General features: G+C 42.5%; 1 protein-coding gene across 9 annotated transcripts in view; it reads right to left on the bottom strand.

Annotated features, from left to right (window-relative positions):
- mef2aa (myocyte enhancer factor 2aa) overlaps positions 1-12,645 on the bottom strand; it is a 116,209-nt gene extending 103,564 nt beyond the window's left edge. For 7 of the 9 annotated variants that reach the window (XM_061678277.1, XM_061678281.1, XM_061678283.1 and 4 more), the window contains exon 1: positions 4,486-4,630. The gene's annotated coding sequence lies outside the window, so the exon portion shown is untranslated. Of the gene's footprint in view, positions 1-4,485; positions 4,631-11,147; positions 11,274-12,382 lie in introns of those variants that run through there. The other 2 variants (XM_061678279.1, XM_061678280.1) reach the window with 2 other exon arrangements.
- Between the last annotated feature and the right edge of the window lie 721 nt (positions 12,646-13,366).

The raw sequence follows: 13,366 nt of genomic DNA, 5'->3' as shown, positions 1-13,366 counted from the left end.
ACCAGCACACCTGCAAAATTTGGTGAGCTTTTGAGTATGGGAAAGTCCTCTGTTGGGCAATTTATTTGGCCTGAGAAAAACAACGGTGAAGAAACAAAATCCTTTCAAGAGGGCCTTGGCATCTCTGTGCTAGGGTCCAAATTGTGGTCACTATCGGAGGACTTGCGATAAGAAATATTGTTGGACCACAATGACACCAATGAAAATTTATTTTTTCTTTCTATCTCCAGTGCACACTGGCTTCCAGCTTTCCTTGTGTTCCTCACAGAGAATATCCTAGCATCAGGAAAGTGGCAAAGGTCGTCTTTTTCACTCTGTGTTAAACGCCTGTTTTCTCTTTCTGACAACCGGCGTTAATTGCAGATCTGACTCACCCACGCACTCCACATCTGCAGTGGAAGTAGAACGCTGAAGCGCCGAAATTCAAGTGGGGACAGAGAGTGCGGTGAGAGGACGCTGCAGATGCCCCATTCCTCGCACACATCCAATATCTCCCTTCCTGTTCAGAACTCTGGTAAAGACACTGACACATACTAAATACACAAAACTACAGATGCAGCGGCGGTACAGAAAGGACAGCGGTACCCTGACTTACGAGTTTAATTTGTGGGGCGACCAAACTCATAATTAAAAATTTCTCAATAATCAAATCAATTGTCCTCATTGAAATTAAATTAAATGCCATCAATCCACATTAAATAAAAATAAATAGCAAAGTATTGTATGAAAACATAAAAGAGAATGCAAAGAAATAAACTGGTAGTGTAATTAATGCATGGACTGAGAATTTAGGGGGCGTGGCCTAGTGGGACAGGTCATCTTAATCGGTTGGATTAGTCTGTGTGTGAGCCTCCGGATGTGAGTTGTGACCTACAGCTGCTCTACGTGCGTGAAACTGCGTCAGCGACTGTGGCTCTCCTTGCCCAGATGCGCAGGCATTGCTGAACTCGGGGGGGGGGGGGGTGGGAAACATCTTCCCTGAAGTGGAATCTGTTTTGTGTTATTTGAGCTACAGTCTCTAGCGTCTGGCCCCACGCACGTTGTATAGCAAGGCAGCGGCGAACCGGACAGGATCTGCCTCCCGTAGCCCTATGCCAACCCAACAGCGCAACAGGTCCAGCGCAACAGCGTTAGGGCCACACAGTTGCAGGGCAAGGAGTAGGAGGGGAAAAAAAACACTTGATTACTAAAGGCCAAAGCAACGGCCCACTGAATTTCAACGCAGGCTTATGAGGGGAAAATTGTCCCGGCGGCGCGGCTGCTGGTCATTACACCGGCACTCCGAGGCTGCTTCTCTCCATGCCACGAGAGAGTGTGCAGTGAGAGAGTGTGTTGTGAGAGAAGGCACATATTTGACTGACAGCTGAAACTTACAGGGAGGCGGGGCTTTCAGAGCATTTAGCACAGTGCTTCTCAAATAGTGGGGCGCAACCCCCAGGGTGTGAGACCCTGAAGAACATGATTTGCCGTACGAGAATAAAGTGTAATTGCATATCCACTGCAGTAGATGTCAGTCTATATCTCTTTCTTTTGTACTTTCGTCAATGTTTATAAGGATTAGATTAAATTATCCTTTATATACAACGTTATATAGAGGTGTACTCGCGGGGGCTGTGGGTGGGTCGCAAATTTTTGTCTTCTTCCTGGGGGGGTTATAACAGAAAACAATTGCGAAGCACGGATTTAGCGACATGCCCACAGCATCTGAAAACTGAAAGAATGTCTCAATTCCTGACCGTTTCAAAGCCGGATTTCACATTGCAATTTTTGAATTCATTCATTCATTCATTGTCCGACTTGTTAACAATACTCTGTAGTGTGTCAAATTTATAAGCTAATTTTTGGTCTATTTGGTTCATCTTTGTCGGCACGGTGAACGACTGGTTAGCACATATGTCTCACAGTTCTGGGGACTGGGGTTCAAATCCCGGCCCCACCTGTGTGGAGTTTGCATGTTCTTCCCTCTAAATTGCCCGTAGGTGTGAATGTGAGTGCGAATGGCTGTTTGTTTCTATGTGCCCTGTGATTGGCTGGCGACCGATTCAGGGTGTACCCCGCCTCTCGCCCGAAGATAGCTGGGATAGGCTCCAGCAGCCCGCGACCCTAGTGAGGATAAGCGGTAAAGGAACTAGATGGATGGATGGATGGATGGATGGATGGTTTCTCTTTAAATTGACAAAAGGATGTATAGCCACAAGCAGCATTATCCATTCTTTAAACCATCGCGCCTTTACATTACAGAGCCCTGTAATATTTGTTGTGTTATGTTTTTTTTTTCGGAAAATGCGGGTAATTAAAATGTATTCAATCATTTTTCTTATTCATTAACCTCAATAAATAATTTGTTCAACGTGTTTATTTTATTTATGATAAATAAAATAAAAAGTATTAGTGACATGAAAAATTTTACATATACATTTAACTTTTTATTAAATAAATAAATGGGACAAAAATGATGAATTAGTATAAAACAAAGCTATTTCACATACACAACACAAATGACCTGGCCTATCTGTTCATTTTCAAAATCAAATGTTGTTCTATAGGATAGTCATGTAATTTTCAAGAACCAAGCTGAATATTTGCGTCATGGAAAAGGCGGAAACATTATGGGTCGCTGAGGTTAGACCAACAACTCGTCGAATGGGCAAGACAGACACTGACGACGGCTCTATCAGACGGACTAATACGCTCCATAAATTGTTCAAATGATACTTGTCCACATATCACACGTAAAAGCTCACGTGACACAGATCATGAGCAACATTACTGCAGAGGCCCACGGCAGCACACGGGCCTGAATGACTGAAGATTGGAGGATGCTTTACTGCTTCGCCATCAAAAACGAGCAACAAACAGCCAGTCGCAGATGTGCTGTAATTGCCATCATGACCAAAGACAAATACCAGACAACTATGATAACTCATATCAAATTTAGGAGTGTTCATAAAAATTCCAGGAAAACTCCAGAATTAAGGGAAATACCAACTTATTTCAAGTAAGAAATTGGAGCAATTAGATTTGTTTTCATGCAAAGATGTTGCAACCCTGATCGCCTGACTGTGAGGCAGATGTGCTGCTAACCAAAAATGTTACAAAGCTATAGTGCCTGTACAGTCAATAAGAGGATCAGATTACTTTAATTCCATAACTTCTCATGTTTTGAAATCACAACAAATCCTACCAGCAAACTAAACAAAACATTATTTTTAATAAAGTACCTCGTATTACAATACACACCCAAGACAGAGTTCAATTTAAAAGCAGGACAACCACCAGATAGTGCCCACTTTAAGTAAATTAATAAAAACTTCAAGTTGGCAGAATGTTCCTTCAAACGCTTGCAGTTGGCAGCAAATCTTTTAGCATAACTAAACAACAACAACAGGAATGAAAAGAACAAGAGCGCAAACCAACTGTGATGTCAACTTGCTTGGAAAAAGCAGGTGCTACCGGACACTGGACACTGCTAATACTACACTTACCATCATAAAAGCCACCACCAAGGAGAAATAATAAATAATGAAATAATCGGAGTTTTCTCATTGCTGAACAACAACAAAACAACAGCAAGGGTACAAACTACCATGCAAAAAACTGGTGTTGTCGTGGTTGAGAAGTCACTTATCAAAAAGTGGGTAAATTTCAACCAAACGGGGCCAAAACTCTTATTAGGTGAAGGGTCAAATTTTCTCTGGTCATGATGCACACTCCACCCGTTTTAGAAGCAAATTGACAGCTAGAACCATGCATATTTAAGAAAAGCGCCAAAGTTAACCAATCTCAAGCAAATAGAATGAAAATGAATCATTTTATTAGATTTTAAAAAATTGAAATCTGCAAGACTGTCAGGTTTTCTCTTTAAACAAGTACAACAAAAGCAAGACTGCAAACCACCAAGAAGTTCCACAAAGCAGGAGGTGATCAGCACTGTTAATAGACATGCTGTAAAGTATCGTCAAAAAGCTTAATAGGTTCATCAAATTGGACGTAAATGACTAGTTTAAGAGGGAAACTGGTGAATACTGTCAAGTTTTCTCTTGTCAAAACAACGAGTGCGAGAGAGACTGCGTGGAAGAAAAAAAAAGCAGGTGCTGCCACGGTGATTGGCACCGTTAACAAGACACTTATCATCAAAAAATCGGGCACCCTTTAGCCAAATGGAAACTAAATATCGACTTTAATCAGGTTAAGAGGGAACAACTGTCAAGTTTTCTCTGGTCGTGTCGCACAGAACTGTTTTAGAAGCAGAGGTAATTGTGACGTACGATGAAAAGCGAGTCCGTCCACCGATATCAGTAGCGTTTAGTAAAATAGCCGCTTGAAACTCGTTGAGCCCTGTTGTTACTTTTTTTACGTCTTCCAATCCCACGGTACTGTACAATACTGTACGCCTCCCTCTGCCGCTTTCCTGTCGTTTCCAACTCGCCCTCGTCGGTCACGGCCGCCTCTCATCAACAAATGTTTCTATTAACGTTCACTCACCTTTTTCGTCCCGGGACGTGTTGTTGGAGACGCTCTGTATCGGCAGCTCCGCTGGATAGACCGTAATTTCGGTTCACATTGAACACGCTGGGCTGCTATTTTCGGGGGCGTTGAGCGGGAGGAGGGGGGAAGCTGACAAACTCAGAAAAAGCCAGTCTGCCTCTTGACAGCAAGGCCCCGCCCCCTGTGATGACGTCACCACAACTCGCCCACGCCCACTCGCTTTAGCGCACGCGCATAACAAGGAATGAGTGAGCATGTAAAATAAATACAAAAGTTGGCGGCCGATTTTAAACTAACAGTCTCCCAACGTAGATTGTTACGAGGAGACTCAGTAGGGAAAACAATGAACAGATGGACTTTAAAAAAAAACCAATCTTTGACGTCACATCGCGAAAACAACAGCGGTGACTTATGAGTGGCATGCACGCCATCCAATCCTGGCACGCAGCGCCTCTCGGGAGCGGCCAATAGGAGCAAAAGAAGGGCTGGAACATGTCGTATACAGGACCAGTGGTGTGGTCGTGTCTTTGGAACATGACAGCAGTTTGTTGTCCCTGTTTTTCAGGGGAAGTGCACATCGAGCAGGTGCTGTGAGGTTCGATATAACCACACATAGTGTCGAGTGCAAGCATATCTGCACATTAGTGACTTTTTTTTTCCCCCACAAAAAAAATATCTTAAGTAACAGAAAAGCAGGGTTTTGATTGTGGGGAAGGGCCATTACAAGTCCAATATATTTATACTATTAAATAATATTAGTTTTGCAGAAATAGATGATGACATTTAATGGAAATCACATATTGCATTATAAATGGTGGCCAAAAGTAGGTATACACATTTTACATAAAGTTACTTAAGGACGAATAGAAGGAAGGTAGGAAGGAGATAAGGGAATACCGAATGGATCATGATCACAAGGGAGGGAGAAAGAAGGGATGGAAGGAAGGAAGGAGATTAGGAAATGAATGGAGAATGATAGCAAGAGAGGGAGAAAGAAGATATGGATGGAAGGAAATAAATATGAAAGGAATGAGGAAGAAAGGAATTGGAGGTGCGGCATTTATTAATTCTCTCACGATTAATCGGCGCACGCCATCTATCGGAGCATAGGCCACCACTTAATTTTGTTGTTATTAGCTGGATTAAAAACCTACGGAACAATTTCTATGAACAATTACAAAGTGATGATTTTGGTTTTGATCCAAATTAATATTTTTTGTTTACAGAACACTGTGCAATTGGGCGGATGTTTCTGAAGATTTTCAATTTGGTGGCCCTTGGTGGAGTTTACTGCAGGTAATCTTTAATGCTATTCTTGATCAGAACTAGTGTTGGGAAGAAACGAAGTACAAATACTTTGTAACTATACTAATGTAGATATTTCAGGACTGTATCTGTACTTAAGTATTTATTTGTCTGATGACTTTTTACTTTTACTCTCTACATTTGGAAAGTGTGGATGTCAATAATTTGCACTTCTTTGTCAAAATAGGCTTATGTTTTCAACCTCCACAGTTGACAACGTAACTTAAAAAAAAGACGTAAATGGAGAGATAAAATCAGCGCGGTTGAGAGGGTTAATAGAAGAGGGAAGCTATTGGGTGTGCAGAGAATTTTATGTTTGAAGTTATCAAAAGAGGTATGATATATAATTGACTGTAAAAAATAATTTTAAATTTTATACTTCTGTACAGAGTCTGTACTTTTTAAGTACCTTTTAAGTAGCAGTGTTGAATCCGTACTTATACTTTGACCAGAATCTTTTTTTATATAAGTATTGTTTGTGCGTGAGTACTTTTGCCAACTCTGGTCACAACAGATACAATGCAACAGTAATTGCTTAGCATGAGCTCCTCCCCAGTTGTTCAGCATAACACTGTTAAGATTAATTTTAACATCATAAGACTGAATCACGCTGGTCATGGGAGATGATAAACACATTCTTGATTAATTCAAGTGGTATTTCCATATCATGCGATGTCAACAAAAAGTTACTATAACATGAATGTATACTTTTCTGGCTGCCTGGTAAACACAATCATTATTAACTTGGCAAAGACCAAAGAGTTTAATCCGAAGTACACCTTAAAATCAACATGAGAGTTTAAAGAAATGACCATTTGTTTTGCCCCCACCCCCCAAAAAAGAGGGTCTGGTTCACACATGGACTGAGTAGGAGGTATCAGATAACACCAGAGGAGAGTCAGGGTGGAAACAAGCAGCGTACAAGCATTTTAGTCGAAGTGGCCGGGTCTGGATTGTTCTGCTCTTGGCTTTTGGCCACGCAGCCGTCCAGGTTAAATGAGAATGTGCTTTATGGCCAGCACAGGGTGAGGCAGACTGGCTCTTCCTGCAGATTTTCTTCATTCTCTTTTGCTTTGCTGTGCAAACTCAAGCTGCACAAGGACAATATTATGGCAAGCAGAAATTCCATGTGTCAGGTATTAGGAGAACAGCACATACATAGTATTACGTTGCCTGTGTCAATTAAAATGCTCCAAAAACTACACCAGCCTTGGCTTGAAAGTGTCTTATCGACTTATAAAATCAAAATCACATTTATGTGCTGACGTTATTGACATACCAATGGTACACCACAGTACATAGTGTTTTTTGTTAATCAAAGGTAACAATTTCTACATTTTAAAGCTCAATAAAAGCATGTGAGAGCAGAAAAAGTGTAAATGAACATTGCAAGCACCACCAAGCAGTACAGTTTGATTAAGTTTGCTAATTATGTTTGGTATGTCCATGGTCAAGAGTTGTGTGACAGGTGCCACAATGTGTACCATACAGTTTGTTGGATCCTTCCGTACCAACAACAGTGGTCAGGTCCCATTTGCACAGTAAGATAGGTAGGTTAGATTGAGTTCTGTTGGTACATTGTCATACTCTACAGAGCCAATGCAGCTATTGCTTTCCGGCCAACAGTGTTGCCACAGTTACCTTGAAAAAGTAACTTAGTTACTTTACTGATAACTTAATTTCAAAAGTAACTAAATTAGAAAAAAGTGACTTTTTAGTTACTTGCAGCAGCTGTGAAGTGGCAAGAATATCACTTATCCACAGTACAAAAAAAACCCTTAGCTTAACCGTACCAATTACTTGGTAACGTACGCCACACAAGTTACAGAATGATGTCATCAACATGAACTTATTTTCCTTTCGGCTTGTCCCTTTAGGGGTCGCCACAACGCGTCATGCTTTTCCATGTAAGCCTATCTCCTGCATCCACCTCTCGAACACCAACTGCCCTCATGTCTTCCCTCACGACATCCACCAACCTTCTCTTTGGTCTTCCTCTAGCTCTCTTGCCTGGCAGCTCCATCCTCATCATCCTTCTTCCAATATATTCACTATTTCTCCTCTGGACGTGTCCAAACCATCGAAGTCTGCTCTCTCTAACTTTGTCTCCAAAACATCGAAACTTGGCTGTCCCTCTAATGAGCTCATTTCTAATTTTATCGAACCTGGTCACTCAGAGATCGAACCGCAACATATTCATTTCCGCCACCTCCAGCTCTGCTTCCTGTTGTCTCTTCAGTGCCACTGTCTCTAATCCGTACATCATGGCTGGCCTCACCACTGTTTTATAAACTTTGCCCTTCATCCAAGCAGAAACTCTTCTGTCACATAACACACCTAACACCTTCCTCCACCCGTTACAACCTGCTTGGACCCGTTTCTTCACTTCCTGACCACACTCACCATTGCTCTGGACGGTTGACCCCAAGTATTTAAAGTCCTCCACCTTTGCTATCTTTTCTCCCTGTAGCCTCACTCTTCCCCCACCACCCCTCTCATTCATGCACATATATTCTGTCTTACTTCGGCTAATCTTCATTCCTCTGCTTTCCAGTGCATGGCTCCATCTTTCTAACTGTTCCTCCACCTGCTCCCTGCTTTCACTGCAGATCACAATGTCATCTGCAAACATCATGGTCCACAGGGATTCCAGTCTAACCTCATCTGTCAGCCTTTCCATCACCGCTGCAAACAGGAAGGAGCTCAGGGCTGATCCCTGATGCAGTCCCACCTCCACCTTAAATTCGTCTGTCACACCTACAGCACACCTCACCGCTGTTCTGCTCGTACATGTCCTGTACTATTCTAACATACTTCTCTGCCACTCCAAACTTACGCATGCAGTACCACAGTTCCTCTCAGGGTACTCTGTCATAGGCTTTCTCTAGAAGACACAATGGAGCTCCTTCTGACCTTCTCTGTACTTTTCCATCAACATCCTCAAGGCAAATAATGCATTTGTGGTACTTTTTCTAGGCATGAAACCATACTGTTGCTCGCAAATACTCACTTCTGTCCTGAGTCTAGCCTCCACTACTCTTTCCCATAATTTCATTGTGTGGCTCATCAACTTTATTCCTCTATAGTTGCCACAGCTCTGCACATCACCCTTGTTCTTAAAAATAGGCACCAGGACACTTTTCCTCCATTCCTCAGGCATCTTCTCCCACGCTAGAATTCTATTGAACAAGCTGGTCAAAAACTCCACAGCCACCTCTCCTAGATGCTTCCATAGCTCACCAGGTATGCCATCAGGACCAACTGCCTTTCCATTTTTCATCCTCTTTAATGCCTTTCTAACTTCGCCCTTACTAATCATTGCCACTTCCTGGTCCACCACACTTCTTCTACTCTCCCTTCTCTCTCATTTTCCTCATTCATCAACTTCTCAAAGTATTATTTCCATCTATCTAGCACACTACTGGCACCAGTCAACATATTTCCATCTCTATCATTAATCACCCTAACCTGCTGCACATCATTCCCATCTTTATCCCTCTGTCTGGCCAGCCTGTATAGATCTTTTTCTCCTTCTTTAGTGTCCAACCTGTCATACATGTCATCATATGCCTCTTGTTTGGCCTTTGCCACCTCAACCTTTGCCCTGTGTCGCATCTCAATGTATTCTTTCGCCTCTCCTTGGTCCTTTCAGTGTCCCACTTCTTCTTAGCTAACCCTTTTCCTTGTATGATTTCCTGTAATGTGAGGTTCCACCACCAAGTCTCCTTCTCTCCTTTCCTGCCAGAAGTACTCTCCTGCCTGCCTCTCTGATCACCTTGGCTGCAGTGGTCCAGTCTTCTCAAAGCTCCTCCTGTCCACCGAGAGCCTGTCTCATCTCTTCCCGAAAAGCTGCACAACACTCGTCCTGTCTCAGCTTCCACCACATGGTTCTCTGCTCTGCCTTTGTCTTCTTAATCTTCCTCTCCATCACCAGAGTCATCTTACACACCACCATCCTATGCTGTCTAGCCACACTCTCCCCTACCACAACCTTACAGTCGGTAACCACCTTCAGATTTCATCGTCTGCACAAAATGTAATCCACCTGCGTGTTTCTACCTCCGCTCTTGTAGGTCACCCTATGTTCCTGCCTCTTCTGGAAAAAAGTGTTCACTACAGCCATTTGCATCCTTTTTGCATAGTCTACCACCATCTGTCCCTCCAAGTTCCTTTCCTGGATGCCGCACTTACTCATCACTTCTTCATCACCCCTGTTTTCTTCACCAACATGTCCATTACAATCTGCACCAATCACGACTCTCTCTCTGTCTGGGATGCTCAGAACTACTTCGTCTAGCTCCTTCCAGAATTTCTCTTTCACCTCTAGCTCACATCCTACCTGTGGGGCATAGTCACTAATCACATTATACATAACACCCTCAATTTCAAGTTTCAGCCTCATCACTTGATCTGATACTCTTTTCACCTCCAAGATATTCTTAGCCAACTCTTCTTTTAAAATAACCCCCACTCCATTTCTCTTCCCATCTACACCATAGTAAAATAATTTAAACCCTGCCCCTAAACTTCTAGTCTTACTGCCTCTCCACCTGGTCTCCTGGACACACAATATATCAACCTTTCTCATAATCATCATGTCAACCAACTCCCGAGATTTTCCTGTCATAGTCCCAACATTCAAAGTCCCCACATTCAGTTCTAGGCTCTGTGCTTTCCTGTTCTCTTTCTGCCAAAGAACCCGCTTTCTACCTCTTCTTCTTCTTCGACTTTGACCCACAGTAGCTGAATTTCCACAGGCGCCCTGCAGGTTGATGGCGCCAGTGGCGGACGTTGTTAACCCGGGCCATGACCGATCCGGTATGGAATTCTTTGGATGAACGCTCATCTTTGTTTGGCAAAGTTTTAAGCCGGATGCCCTTCCTGACGCAACCCTCTGCATTTATCCAGGCTTGGAAACGGCCTACAGTTTGCACTGGCTTAGGGCTGCATTATGTCATCAACATGAACAAATAACTTAAATGAGTGTAGTTGATGCCACATTAATTGAGCAACTCCGTGCAGACTTGACATGGCAAATAGCCACCTAAATATATAAGAGCACACCATTCTTAGTACACTTCTTTAAAGACTCTAAACTGATAGATAGATAGATAGATAGATAGATAGATAGATAGATAGATAGATAGATAGATAGATAGATAGACAGACAGACAGATAGACAGACAGACAGACAGACAGACAGACAGACAGACATGCATGCATGCATACAGACACAGATTGTAGCAACCCTGTTGATTGTGTGGGGGTCCATGAAGGCACCTGTGTGTGTGTGTGTGTGTTTGTGTGTGTGTGTGTGTGTCTGTGTGTGTGTGCGCGCATAGTGTACAACGAACCTTAGTATTGTCCTCTTTAGGGAAACTCGAAGTAGTGACTGTATTTCCAGTTTAAGTATGCCAATCCCTCATCACCGTCCATTGTGTTTGCGCCACTGGCTGCATGGGTACACGTGAGTTGAGTGACTGTGCAGAAAACGTGCAACACGTCACGTGACGTCATTGCCCCAGATGGCTCAGTTTATAAATATATTTCGCCTTTTTTCGATATTATAGTTAGTCGTCGTTTGCATTTTAGTTATGGATAGTTAAGAATATAGTGTGTTTTTGTCTGTTTTATTAGTCATTACTAAAACAAAGGCTGAAAATTAGTCTACACTTATGACATGCAACCCTGACTGAATCAAGTGTCTTCGTTATTGACTTGCCTTATGTTCCCAAGCACTGTAATTATTTAATGATGAATATCTGTTGCCTGATAATGATGAATATCTGTTGCCTGATCATAAATAGCATATTTAAATATCAAAACCCAGATTGGAAATGCAGAATATGGGTTCACGAGTACGGTGTAAACTAACTCAATCGATGCGCACCTACTGGTGAAAATAGGGGCTTGGTATTCTACAGAGCACGTCCTGCTATGATAGACATGTCCACCCAATGTTGTGTTGGTTAGTGAAAATGCTGTTTGGGGCGATTTGGGATGATTGTTTTTCTTTCAGGGGCACAACTGAATGAGTTTTGGAGGGGGCGGGGACATGTTCGGGACCCCTTAAAATATTTATATTTTCACCAGGATACACATTTTTTTTTAAAATGAGACATGTGGAGGGCCCCAAATAATTAGATTCATTCTGGGATAATTTGGGTGAATTCCTTACTACGAGTACCAAAGTATGAGCCCTGGAATTCACCCAAAACGGCTGCTTCAAACAAAAAAATTGTCGGATTTCGATTTGCATTTGCTCCCCATTACAAATGTATATTTTCAGCAGAATGCAGACATTTGCAAAAATTGAGTGAGTTTTTGGTCACGTTGAGGCCCTCAAGAAGGTCACACATTCGTTGGAATAAAAATAATAAACACAGCGATTCCTTAATTTTGTCCAACAGTGAACTGCCTATTGTGACAGTATTATGCATGAGTCCTTTAGTAATGGTTGTTATGTTATCAAAATGATGAACAAGAGGCAACTAAATCGAACCACGGCATGCTATAAGGTAAACAGGCACATCCCACTCCTCACAATAAACAACAATGGAATACTGCAGTAAATACAGCTTAATGTTACCCTCAGTAGCATCCAGTCCCTTTCAATTGCGTCGAGTTTTTCCTGACACCTGGCCTGTTTGTTGTTGCCACACAAATGCCTTCACAGAACCTGCTGTTCCAGTCTCCACATGGCCTTCCTCTTGACTGTCTGCATCCCTTTCCTTGCATCTACAACTTTTCGTCTTTCTGCTGCCTTGGTTTCACTCGGCCCATTGGTTAAGCCAAAGCCAGACCAGCTGGCTTTGAACGCTTACACGTGAGCCCGAAGAGGCCCGACCTCGCACCCCGTTCCTCCTTTTGTATCTGACTTAGAGCCAGGGGGATAGGGTGGTCCTTGGCTTGAACACGTCATGGACATGGATTTGTCGGGCATGCGTCCATCTGTGGACCCAGTCACAAGTGTCAATCATGATTCCAGCTGGTGCTGTCCTCACTGAGGTGTGCAGAGAGCACAAAACAGGTTTTCAGGGGCTTAGAATAGATACAGTGGAACCTCAAAAGACAATTGCTTTAAATAAAATGGGACATATTATGGACGAAACTTTTTAAATTGCTTGTATACACTTAGTTGGGTTTCTGGAGTCCCTACCCACCTACTAAGTGTGAAATTACACTAAGCAAATATTTTGTTTTTGTTTGTATTTTAGTTTGCTGCCTATTTCTGAGAATGCATCTGTGAGCAACCCCTTCTAAACATTTAAAGATTTTAATGAAACAGTGGGGAAAAATATATAACACCACCCCCACACAGTTTATCCGCCCATGTCTTAGCAGCTAGACTGGGTGAAGATTCGCTCTTTCCAAGCAACGGTCCGACTATATGGAAACACCATCATTTATGGCAACACAAATTTGAATATGCCTATGCCGTCCTGAATTTTGCTGGACTGTAAAGCTAATTTACATATAACTGCCGCACACAGAGTCTCGTCCCTAATGACCTGGAACCTACACTGGGTGAAGATCTGCCATTTTCAAGAAACTGTCAGAGTACACTATCTGG

Source organism: Phycodurus eques, chromosome 5, assembly GCF_024500275.1.
Source record: "Phycodurus eques isolate BA_2022a chromosome 5, UOR_Pequ_1.1, whole genome shotgun sequence".
Classification (NCBI taxonomy): Eukaryota; Metazoa; Chordata; class Actinopteri; order Syngnathiformes; family Syngnathidae; genus Phycodurus; species Phycodurus eques.
The sequence above is the reverse complement of the archived record's forward strand: the minus strand, read 5'-3'. Positions and strand labels throughout refer to the sequence as shown.